General features: G+C 47.3%; 1 protein-coding gene across 1 annotated transcript in view; it reads right to left on the minus strand.

Annotated features, from left to right (window-relative positions):
- Positions 1-12,419, minus strand: part of CARD19 (caspase recruitment domain family member 19) — a 505,512-nt gene that overhangs the window by 1,239 nt on the left and 491,854 nt on the right. The gene's annotated exons all lie outside the window — the stretch shown is intronic.

The following is a 12,419-nucleotide window of genomic DNA, read 5'->3' on the forward strand; positions in this document are numbered from 1 at the left end:
TTTGTGTTTGTAGGAAATAAAGCCCACTGTAGAAACACTCACACATCCTGCTGCTCTGATTGTGATTATTGGTTTGGAACATGCAGATTCTCTGAATATGGCACAAAAGGAAGGTGAGCTGATTTGGGGATTGGCATAACAGTTAAGGGGTTTACCTCACAGATACTATGTACAGGGCATGTTTAAAGGGGAATTGTCTAGGCTACAAATAACCTGCAAGGGCAGACAACTTAGTGCTTACTTATGGATGTATAGGATTGGGAAACTGGCAGGTTTGGCAGTACCACTAATAACATAGTTGCATAAAACAGTAACTAATGAACAAATGTAGACAGAGATTTTGGGGGAATCATATGTCCCTGGTTTAAATGAAACCCTATAATTATACCCTCTTTACTATTCTGCTGTTTTAGTTATACACTAACTGGCACTATCATGTTTTTAATTAAATATATTTCAGTATTTGTATCGTGACATCCTACTGGAATTTGCCTTTGTGGGGCAAGCTACTAGCATGCCTTATGCAGTAGCATCTATTCATGTAATTTCTAATATGTCCACTAAGTGCCAGTGCTACCTTTTCTTATCTGCTGGTTATATTAAAGAATGAAAAAAAATATATAATTTTTCATAGATGTTTTATTTAAATCATACAATCATTTTGAATTCATTTTTATTTTCTGTTCAATGTATTTGTTATCTTCTCACAATATGTCCTTTATCCATTTTTTCTCCCAATAGTGTTTGATTAATTCTTGTTCTGCTCCTTGGACATCAGCACCAGTTTCTAATAGTATAGATTTTTGTCCATTGTTTGTTACTCACTTTTCTTAAAAAGATGTTATGTACTCACCATAACGTTCCATCTGAGTTATCCATTTTTATTCTTCCTTAACCAATGAGACTCGGGAGTTGATCCATGGATCAGACTTGGCCGTTTTACTAGCTTGCAGCCACCAAAAACTCTACCCATAATGCTCTAAGCCCAACCTCCCTCAGATCCTTCCACAGCTTGAGACAGATAGAATTTGTACTACAATAATGACATTATAGAGATTGCTATAACTGGAGTTCAACATAAGCGATCTAAGGTGTTCCTGTAACACTCACTCCACCAGAAGTCATCAGAAAAAGGCAGGGGGCTGGATGGGGGGAAGGTTTTGGAAGAATGAAAATGGACAACACAGATGGAATGTTATGGTGAGTACATAACTTCTTTATCTGATGTTGTCAATTTTCATTCATTCCTCAGCCAATAGGACAGAGTCCCCAGCTACCTGTTGCTTGTCTTGTTTTACAATTGAAGACGAACAGGTGGGGTAGTTCATTATATGCTTTATTACACAGAAACACATCAGGCTGGATAGCAGCAGTACAAAATATAAACAAACTGATTAACTGACAGACTACACAGACATGCATGCTTACATCTCAACAGCATAGCACTAAATGGCAGTCAGACTTGCATGTGCTCAGTATTTATACACATGTGCAAGCCCATGGTAAGCTTCTTATACATACATATTGATCGACACTACTGAAGTCCTTGGGCAGACTCTAAGGAAGGATATTCCTAAGTATGATCGAGCAAAAGACTTCTCTTCCCCTCGAGACCATGTCCAATTTGTAATAAGTGATAATGGTATGGGGGTTGGCCCAAGTAGCAGCTGCACAAACATCGTCCATGTATGCTCCAGACTGAAATATTGTGGAAGCCGCCATAGAGTTGGTTGAATGAGCCTTCAATCCTTTTGGCAAGGGAAGATTCAATCTACTGTAAATGAAATAAATACAATCTGTCAACCATTTAGATAAGGTTATTTTAGCAATTGGTTCCCCAACTTATTAAATGCAAAGGAAACAAAAAGTTGGACTGATTTTCTAAATTCTTCTGTTCTATGTAAGTAAAAACACGATTGTCTATGAACAGCCAGTCAACGTTAACAAGTACTTTCCCTTATTTGTGAAGTTGGGGGAAAATACAGGCAGATGAATGGCCTGGTTAATGTTGAATTCTAACATCACCTTAGGCAGGAAAGAGGCATCAGTAAACAATGAGACCTTATCCTTGTGAAAAAGTACAGATGTTTGAAAGACAAAGCCTGCAACTCTGAAATCCTCCTGGCAGAAGTAATAACCAGTAGAAAGGTCTTCCATGTCAAAAACTTCAAATCACATGTACCTGCTGGTTCACAGAGAGACTGTGTTAAGCCTGCAGTTCCAAGTTCAAATCTCATGGTGGAACAGGGTCTTTGTAAGGCGGCCTGAAAAATAACGTGCCTTTCAAAAAGGCTTTACACAGCTTAGAAGATGCTAAAGATGCATTCTGAAACCCCACATGAAAATCTGAAATGACAGCGAGCTGAACTTTAACAGCAGATGCACCCCCACTGAACAATTTTGTAAAAAAGTCAAGAATAAAATAAATTGGAGCTGAAAAAGGAGTCTTTCTCCACGTACTTCTATAGATCTTCCTTGTGGAGGGTTTGTGTGATGACAGAAGAATAGAATGGACAAGAAGAAACCATGCAGTCAGTTTGAGATTTAGAAGGTCTAGGAGAACCAGGCCTGTCACATGAGACAGTAAGTCCAGAAGTAAGACAGTAAGTCTGGAATTGGATCCAGAATCCAAGGGAGATGCAGGAAGTGAGGCCACAGGAAGGGAAACCAAAGTTGTCAATGAGGATGACTCTGCTCTTCAACCGGACTGCTTTGTAACGTAGTTGGGGCATAAGCGTACAGAAGAGTGTGGGGGGGGGGGGTCAATCATGGAGCAAAGTGTCCCTTGGTGACTCCCCTTGTGGGTGGATCAGAGCAAAAAAAGCTGCTGCACTTGTTGTTCAGAGGAGATGCATAGAGACTGCAGCAAGGCTGGCTCCACTGCTGGAAGATCATATCCAACAATCTGTTGTTGAGGGACCACTCATAAGGAAGTAGAATGGACCTGCTCAATTTGTCTGCTATCGTGCTGGATTTCGCAGGAATGTGCATTGCAATCAGAAAGCAGTTGGAGGTGATCGCTCATTGCCACACTTTTAGGGCTTCTCAACATAAGGGTAGGATTTGGTTCCCCTTTGTTTGTTGATGTACCACACCACTGACATGTCGCCATTTGAACCGCAATTGTTCCAAGAGGAAGAGAATTTTGGAATGCTTGCAATACCAACAGCACTACCCTCATCTCCAGAACACTGATGTGGAAGTTGGCTCTTTGGGGGACCAAGTGCCTTGCCCAGGAAATACTCCCCAACACGATATGGGAAGTGTCCATGGTTCTACGGCCTTGGGTTAAGGAAGGATAAAGGGATGACCTTGTAAAAGTTGCCGTAACTGCATCCACCAGGAAAGGTATTGCTTGCAAACTTGAGAGATCCTTATTTTTGCAGACATGGGCTGAGAGATCACTGACCACTGCACCTGAAGCATCCACTGCAGGATCCTCATGCAATATCTTACCAAAGGTAGAAGGATTATTGCTGTTGACTTTGTCCCCAGTGCCTGAAGAACCAACCATGCTGAAATCCTGGTTCTGCAGATTATTTTTCTGACCTGAGATTTTATTGTCTGTAGTCTCAATATGGGAAGAGATGCTATCACTGACTCTGTGTTGAATATTGCCACTATGAATTCCATAGTTTGAGTGGGTCATAACTGTGACTTGCTGCAACTGACCATTATGCCTAGATGAGAACAAGTTTGTAACACATGGTCTCTTGCTTGTACCAGTTGATGCCTTGTTGGGGCAGTGATGAGCCAGTCATCTAAATATGAAAAAAAGAAGTTATGTACTCACCATAACGTTCCATCTGAGTAGGTAACTTCATTTGTCTGCAAACTGTGGGTATCGGATCCGATTCGGATCCGAGCTGGCAGCTTTCCAAGCTAAAAGATCCGAGCTCCAAGCTCCTCCCCCTACCCATAATGCTCTGCCATCTCCCTCTAACCCTCAGATCGAGTTTGCCAGAAAAAAAGGCAATAGGAAATTCTATAACCTAGGAAAGGATTGCAATACGTTCCAGTGATGTCAACTGAACAAGGACATATCCTGATCCTTTGATAACGAACTAAGGGTCCGGGGAATGGAGGGAGGGTCGGTTGCAGACAAATGAAGTTACCTACTCAGATGGAATGTTATGGTGAGTACATAACTTCTTTATCTGAAGTAGTTAACTTCATTTGCTCAGCAACCTGTGGGACAGAGTCCCCAGCTACCAGCAACTTGGGAGGCACTTATGGAAGGATATTCTGGAGCACTGCGGAGCTAAACGATGCATGTCCTCTGTATATTAAATCCAATTTATAGTGTGTAATAAAGGTATGAGAGGAAGCCCAAGTAGCTGCTGAGCAAATGTCATTCAAAGAAACCCTTGACCAGAAAGCAGCAGAAGTATCCATAGATCGGGTAGAATGGGCTCACACTCTCAGGGGCTCACGAAGACCAGAACTTTTGTATGCTAGGAGAATGCACTGGGAGATCCATCTAGCTAAGGTTACTTTAGTGACTGGTTTCCCCAGACATGATTTTGCAAACAAAACAAAAAGCTGATCAGATTTTCGAAGATCTGCTGTTCTGTTTAAGTAAAAACGTAACTATCTGTGAACATCCAGACAATGAAGTCTGTATTCACCTTTGTTTTGGAAAGAAGACAGGTAGATTGATGGACTGGTTGATATTGGCTTCTGAAGCCACTTTGGGCAGAAAAGAGGGATTAGTCCTGGGGGAGACCCTATCTTTATGAAAGATGATGTATGGGGGCTTACTGCAAAGAGCGTGAAGCTCCGATATCCTTCTAGCAGAAGTAATGGCAATCAGGAAGACCTTCTTCCAAGATGCATATTTTAAGTTGACTGAAGCCGCGGGTTCAAAAGGAGGCCCAGTCAGAGCTTGAAGAACTAGGGTAAGATCCCATGGAGGCACTGCATCTTTAATAGGGGGTCTTAACAAAAAGGTTCCTTTCATGAATGTTTTGCATATCTTGGAGGACGCTAGGGGCCCTGAACTGTTTCCAACGTGGTAGTGGGAAATAGCTGCCAACTGAACTTTAATAGTGGAAGCACTAGCTCCTTGATCAAAGGTATGGGAAAGAAAGTCTAGAACTGCTGGGATAGGAGCCGTGAAGGGGTCCAAGTTCCTGTGCTCCACCCAGACAGAGAAACATTTCCATTTACTCTTGTAGATTTTCCTGGTAGACGGTTTATGGGCGGCCACCAGGATGGCATTAACCAAGGAAGATATACTGGGAGTCCTAGCCATTAAGGGAACTGGACCAACCAAGCTGAGAGCTTGAGTTAGTCCAGGTTGGGGGTCTTCAATCCTAAAGGATGAGAGATCAGATCCAGAATGGGATCTAAGATCCAGGGAGGATGTACCAGATGAGACCGCAGGTAAGGGAACCAGGTTTGATGACGCCAGAATGGGGCTATGAGGATAACTCTGCTCCCCAACCGACAAGCTTTCTGCAAGAATTTTGTCATCAATGGAAGAGGAGGATAAGCATACAGAAGACCGGATGGCCAAGCATGAACTAGAGCGTCTCTGGGGGCTTCCCCTGGTGGGGGAATCTGAGCGAAGAACTCGCTGCACTTTGTGTTTGAAGGCGAGGCGAAGAGATCGCAGCAAGGTTGACCCCATTCGAGGAAGATTTGTTTCGCTACTGCTGGGTTCAGAGACCACTCATAAGATGAGAGGATTGTTCGACTTAACCTGTCCGCCAAGATGTCTGACCAACCCGGAATGTGCATTGCTATGAGAAAGCGGTTGGTGGATATCGCCCATTCCCATTCTCTCATTGTCTCCCTGTAAAGTGGATAGGATCTGGTTCCCCCCTGTTTGTTTATGTACCAGACTACAGACATGTTGTCTGTTTGAATTGCAATAGTTCCTGGAGGAAGAAGGGGATGGAGAGAGCCTGCAACGCTAGAAGCACCGCCCTCATCTCCAGAACACTGATATGCAGTGAGGTCTCTGTGAAAGTCCACATGCCTTGGACGGATCTGCCCATGCAATGCCCCCCCACCCGAGGAGAGATGCGTCCGTGGTCACCGTGACTTGGGGAGGGGGTATAACAAAGGAGCGGCCTTCTAGGAGATCTCTGGAGCACAGCCACCAAAGAAGCGACTCCCTGCAAATCCTGCTGAGGGGAATAGGTGTAGATAGGGGGTGAAAAAGAATGGACCATTGAACTTGCAATGTCCATTGAAGGATTCTCATCTTCAGATGAGCGAAAGGTGACAGACTGATGGCCGCTGCCATGGATCGCAGGGCCCTCAGGATTAGTTCCGCTGGGGGAGCTGACGATTGTAAGAGGTCTAGAATGTTAAGGTTTAGACTGCGAAGTCTGTCCGCTGTCAGAAAGACTCTGGATTGTGTACTGTCTATCCTGGCCCCAATGAATTCCAAAATTTGAGTAGGTTGAAGGGAGGATTTCTTGTGGTTGATCACGATCCCTAGGTGGCGGGCTAGGTGTAAGAAGTAGTCCCTGCCTGAGCAGAGTTGATGCCTGGTGGGGGCGGTTAGGAGCCAGTCGTCCAGGTACGGAAAGACCTGTATTCCCTGAAGCCTCAGGTGGGCCCCTACAACTGCCATGACCTTGCTGAACACCCTGGGGGCTGTGGTGAGACCGAAGGGTAGGACCCTGAACTGATAGTATCTGGCTCTTAGCCCAAAGCGGAGGAACCTTCTGGATCATCTGTCCATAAGAATGTGATAGTACGCATCCTTGAGGTCTATCGAGCACATCCAGTTGTTCTCCTGCAAGAGTAAGAGAATGGATTGAATAGTGACCATCCGGAATTTTTCTTTGGTGACTGACAGGTTCAGTGTGGACAGGTCGAGAATGGGTCGTAAGTCCCCCATCTTTTTTGGCACGTAAAAGCCTGATCCAGATTGCTCGGGGGGGACGCGCTGGATAGCTCTTTTTCTTAGCAGCCCTCGAATTTATGATGCTGCAGCCTCCCTCTGATCGGGTGGAACATCGGAGAGTCTTGTTAATCGGGGAGAGTAAGATAGGAAAGGAATTGAATAGCCTCTGGATATGATTCGGAGCACCCAGCAATCTGTCGTGATGGACTCACAATTTGCTAGGTGTTCCGAGAAGTGCCCCCCCCCCCCCCCCCGACTGCCTCCAGAGAGGAGCAGTCAGGCAACCCCTCAGGGCTGCTGCGTGAGTCGATAAGAAAAAGGTTCTCTCGACCAAAAATTCTTTGGGCCCCCTCTGCCTCTGGGCCGGTGTCCACCCTGTCCTCCTCTGCCTCTGAAGGATGAGGTATCCGGAGTAAAACGGGATTGTTGAGCTTTCCAGAACCACATCTTCTTTTGTCCTCTTTGGTTCCTGGAGTAGGACCTCTGAGGAGCCGAGAAGCGGATCCCGACGGCAGACGTCTTCCCGTCTTTCTCGCTCTGGAGAAGCTTATCGCGGACGTTTTTGCCGAAAAGCGTAGAACCATCAAAAGGGGCATTTGCAAAGGACGCCTTGAAGGGTTCCGCAAAATCGCAGAGATGGAGCTAGGCCTGTCTACGTAAGATGATGCCCGTTCCGCTAGCTCTAGCCGCTCCCTCCATAGCATGGGAGAGAAGCCGCATAGATGTCCTCGGCCGACATGGACTCTGGGGGTGACCCAGCGTACTCTTTAATCAGGTCCCGCTGGAGCCAAATCACATCTGCCATATAATTCAGTGACCTTACAGAGAACGCCGCTGAAGAGAACATCCGCTTTCCCAAGCGGTCCATCATCCGAGAGACTCCTTGTCTGGAGGATGCACCGAGGAACTCTCCTGTGCTAATTCCTTTTTAGTGGCAGCGGCCACCACCATGGCATCCACTGGGGCACCCTTGCTCCAAAATGTCCTGTCCATGGGAGGGCTAAGGATCCTGTCCGGTCTCTTGGGTATTGGCTCGACAGTGTCCGGCTCCTTCCATGCCCTGGTAGTTATGTGGCTGGCGGGAGGGGACACCCACGAGGTAGATGGGCCTGTGTCAAATGCCTCCAGAAACACAGACTCAGCCGAGGAAGGTTTTTGGGCAGATCACCCCACTCTAATGCGTAACATTTCCATAATGTCTCCAAAGGAGAGGTCTTCGGGGGGTGACCTTGGGGAACCTTCCCCTTCCTCTAAGTCTTTGTCCTCTGTGAGGGACTCCGGTGAGTCCAAGTGCCTTCTCTTGCACTTTCATTTGTGAAGGACCTCCTCAGGGGGGCTGTCCAAAGAGGCCTCACCAACAATGTTCTGTTCCTCTACGGGAACAATCTGGGACGTAGGCGCAGGCTGTCCCTGGGGCCGGATGATGGAAGACAGGCCCGTCTGAGTGGGAATAGTGAGTGGATCCATAGCAAGAGCCTGGGACCTCGAATCCCTCGAAAGGACCCTCTCCACAACGTTGAATGCCGAGGGGGAACTGCTTTCCCTTGGATCTGAAAGCAGTCCCCTCGGATCCGACATGCGGACCGGCGCCGAAGGTGACCCAATTGGATCTGAAAGGGTAGTGTGCCCTAACCTTAACGGAGCCGAAGGCCTGCTGACCCCTCCGGATCCGATGCTCAACTCATGGCCCCAAGAGCTCGGATCCGAAAAAGGATCCGACAGACTCGAGGGTACATGCGGCGCCGAAGTAGGAAACACCGTTGGCCCTGACCCTACCCCGGCTCCGAAGCTAGTCAGATCAGACAGCTCCGAACCCCGATAGTGGGTCAGAGAAGGAGCAATGGGGGCGAAAAAAGGTGTCGGGCACTCCCATCTGCATCTGGGCCTGGAGAAATCGACGCATCATCCGGTCCATGTCTGCGTCCGATAAACTTCTGGTAGATCTAGATGAGGCCACTGAAGCCGGTCAGGAAGGCCGCCTAGATGACCTTGAAGGTGACCGGGTCTCCTCCTCCGGCTCCGGGGAGAAACGTGGAGAATGGTGCTGGGAGGGGGAAGGCCCGGAGACCTTAAGGGGAGAGACAAGCTGTTTGGACGGTGGTGCCGAAGGGGTCGACTTGGACCACCTCTTGTTGCTGCGATGCCTTTCTTTCTCTCTCTCCCTATCCTTTTTGTCCTTCTTTCTGCCATCTCTTTCCTTCTGAGCCAGCGAGGGAGGTTGAGCCCCAGCCAGGGGATTAGGAGCGGCTGGCGCCACAGAGGAGGATGAAGCAGAATCTGGGGGCAAAAGGCCCGCCAGAATAAGCTTCGACCTCCTATCTTTCAAAGCCCTGGGGTTGAAGGCTGCACAAATAGTACAACCCAAGGAGAGGTGATCAACCCCCAGGCACAGGACGCACTGAGTGTGGCCATCCGCTGGGGACAGCTTATGGCCACACTCGGTACATTTAGAGAAAATAGCTTTAGGGCCTTCAGCCATTATAGAAAAGAAAAGTAGGCCCACAAGCACACACCTTCACACACACAGAGGGGGGAGGGGAATAAATCTAACTTAACCAAAAAAGTTTAAGAAACTACCCAAAAAGGCTAGAAAGATGAGAGGGAGTTCACACACACTAAGTTAGAGAAAGTTGGACAGAAAATTAAGATTTAAATGCTAAACTCACAGTACTACGCTCGGAGCTTGTTCTGAGAAGCTTATAGAAGCCGCGGCAAACGAGATCTGAGGGTTAGAGGGAGATGGCAGGGCATTATGGGTAGGGAGGAGGAGCTTGGAGCTCAGATCTTTTAGTTTGGAAAGCTGCCGGCTCGGATCCGAATCGGATCCGATACCCACAGGTTGCTGAGCAAATGAAGTTAACTACTTCAGATCATCCTTTATCCCTGCAGCCTCAAGCAAGCTGCTACAACTACCATGTACTTGGTGAACACCCTTGGGGCTGTGATGAGAACAGCAGTGCTTTGAACTGGTAATGACTGGCTCCCATCTGAAAGTTTAAGTACCTTCTGGACCACCTCTTCATCTTGATGTGATAGTACACATCCTGAAGGTCTATCGAGCACATCCAATTGTCTGTGCTCAGAAAGGGCAAAATGGACTAAATCATGACCATCCAGAACCTGGTGTATCGAACTTTGTTTAGAATGCGGAGATCCAAAATTGGTCTCCAGTCCCCTGTTTTCTTTGGCACTAAAAAAATTATTGAGTAAATTCCAGACTCTGTCTTGCTAGAGGGAATTCCTGAATGACTCTTTTTTTTTTCTAGCAACTTTTGTATTTCCAGTGCTACTACTTCCTTCTGATTGGGTGGTACATCAGGAATTCTCTTGAGTATGGGGGGGGGGGGTTTGAGGGAAAAGGGAATAATATAACTTCTGGAAACGATACTTTGCACACAGGTATCTTTTGTTAAACTTCACTATGCTTCCTGGTGCAGGGATAAGTGGCCCCCAACAGCATCCAGAGGAAGGCAATCGGGTCTCCATTCAGGAGTGCTGAAAGGGTCAGTCAGAAAAGGAATCCCCCGACTCCCACCTTTGTGTGCCTCCTCTGCCACAGGGGAGTCATCTACCATGATCGCTCCCCAGCCCCCCGCACAACTGGGGAAGCTACCTCCATGTATGCCCTGGAAAAGACCCTGCAATTTCTTGAACCACATCTTATGATCTATTCTCTCTGGTTCCTAGAAAAGGTCCTCTGAGGGGTTGAAAAATGTATGCCCACTGCAGACAAGGTCTTCTCTTCCCATCCTTCTCACACCTGGAGAGTGTATCTTTCACTGAGGGGCCAAACAAGGAGGCACTGTCAAAAGCAGCACTGACGAAAGATGAATCAAAAGGCTCCGCAAAAATCAAACAAGCCCATCCAGGCATGCCGCCTAATGGAAATGCTTGAACCCACAGCCCTTGAGGTGCCTTCCGTAGCATGTGAGATGGCCATCATGGATGAATTAGCAATTGACTGAAGGGTAGCCAACAGTGGGGCTAAAGAAGATTGTGCCTCTCCAGTAATGGTTCCTGCCAGAGAGTTGGAATGCTCCTTGATTAAGTCCCTCTGCAACCTTGTGAAGTGCGCTGAATAGTTCAGCAATCAGATGGCAAATGTCACTGAAGAATACACATGCTTCCCAAACTTGTCAACCGCCCTAGACTCCCTGTTAAGGAGGTGGACAAAGGAACTCTGTTTTGTGAGTTCCTTCTTTGTGGCTGCTGCCACGACCATGGCATCAACTGGTACACCCTTGCTCCAGTGTTCTCTCCTGACTGGTGGAGCCAGAATCCTGTCCGGTCTTCTGGGGATCAGCTTGATCTTATCAGGTTCGTTCCATCCCCATCAACACACCAGGTTGATAAGGTCATCAGCTGGCGGAGTGATCAAAGAGGTAGATGGGCCAGTCCCAAAGGCATCCAGAAGTACTGACTCCTCAGTTGTCATGTTTTTGGGAAACCAACCACACTTCTGCCTTAGGATCTCAAGAATGTCTCCAAAGGAGATGTCCTCGGGTGGTGACTTGGGTGACCCTTCTCCCTCATTGAAGTCAGTGTCCTCTGTGACATACTCCTGGGGGACTCCAATTACTTCCGCTTGCATGTTTTCTTCCAAGGAACTTTTTTGGTGGGGTGCTCTGGAGAAGTGTGCATGAAATAATACCCAGATGGGTAAACTGGAAGCTTCGGGCCAGCTGTCCCAGTGGAGTGGAGTAATGAGGATCAAGGGGCACAGACAGACAAGACGTCAGGGTTTGATCCAAGGAAGAAGGGCCCAGCTGCTCTGTTGGAACAGAGAATACCCTATTTACAACCTCAAAAGCTGACTGCTCCAGAAAGAGGGAAGGCAATGATGCCAAGAGGAGGAGTCTCTGGCCTGTTACCCCCCTCCGAGGGGCTCGGACACCTGAGGCCGGAGATGAGCTGTCAAAGGCCAAAGCTCCGAGAAGAAGAGACAGCTCTGATAACCTCGGAGTCTATCTCATCCCCCCCCCCCCCCAGGTCTGACGTGGAAGCTTTGGCTCAGAGAGTCACCCAGATCCCAAGACATTGGAGCCAGCATGCTCAGAGTAGTAGTCGGATCCAAAGACGACAATCTTTTTGGATCCAACACAGATGGACTGGTAGCACTCGCAGCCAGGGGTTCTAAAACCCCAGATCAGGTCAGAGGAGCAGCCACACTTGGTGGGGGAGTGAAGAGACATCATCATATTCATCAGACCCTTTTTTCCCATTTTTTCTACATGGGGTCAGGGTATAATGTTAACTGTCACCAACTCTAATGATTCAGTACCACACTCCTGCCTGACTGTCGCAGATCTTCTTTCACACAATCCATCCATCTCTTTGCTGGACATCCTTGCCTCCTCTTACCTTCTTCCTGTCTGTCCCAAATCTTATCACCAGATTGTCTTCTGCCTTTTTTTGGGTCTATATTAAATAAGCGAATGCTGATTTATCGAAACTTTAAAACCAAAGCTTGAAAAGCCTGAAGACAGAACAGAGATTTTTGTTTTCCCCAGGGAAAAAAATTGCTGTTCCAGAAAAAAAAAAAGTTCAAAACACAAAA

The sequence above is a fragment of the Protopterus annectens genome, chromosome 7.part0 (assembly GCF_019279795.1).
Source record: "Protopterus annectens isolate FY-2018-M chromosome 7.part0, PAN1.0, whole genome shotgun sequence".
NCBI classification, from domain to species: Eukaryota; Metazoa; Chordata; order Ceratodontiformes; family Protopteridae; genus Protopterus; species Protopterus annectens.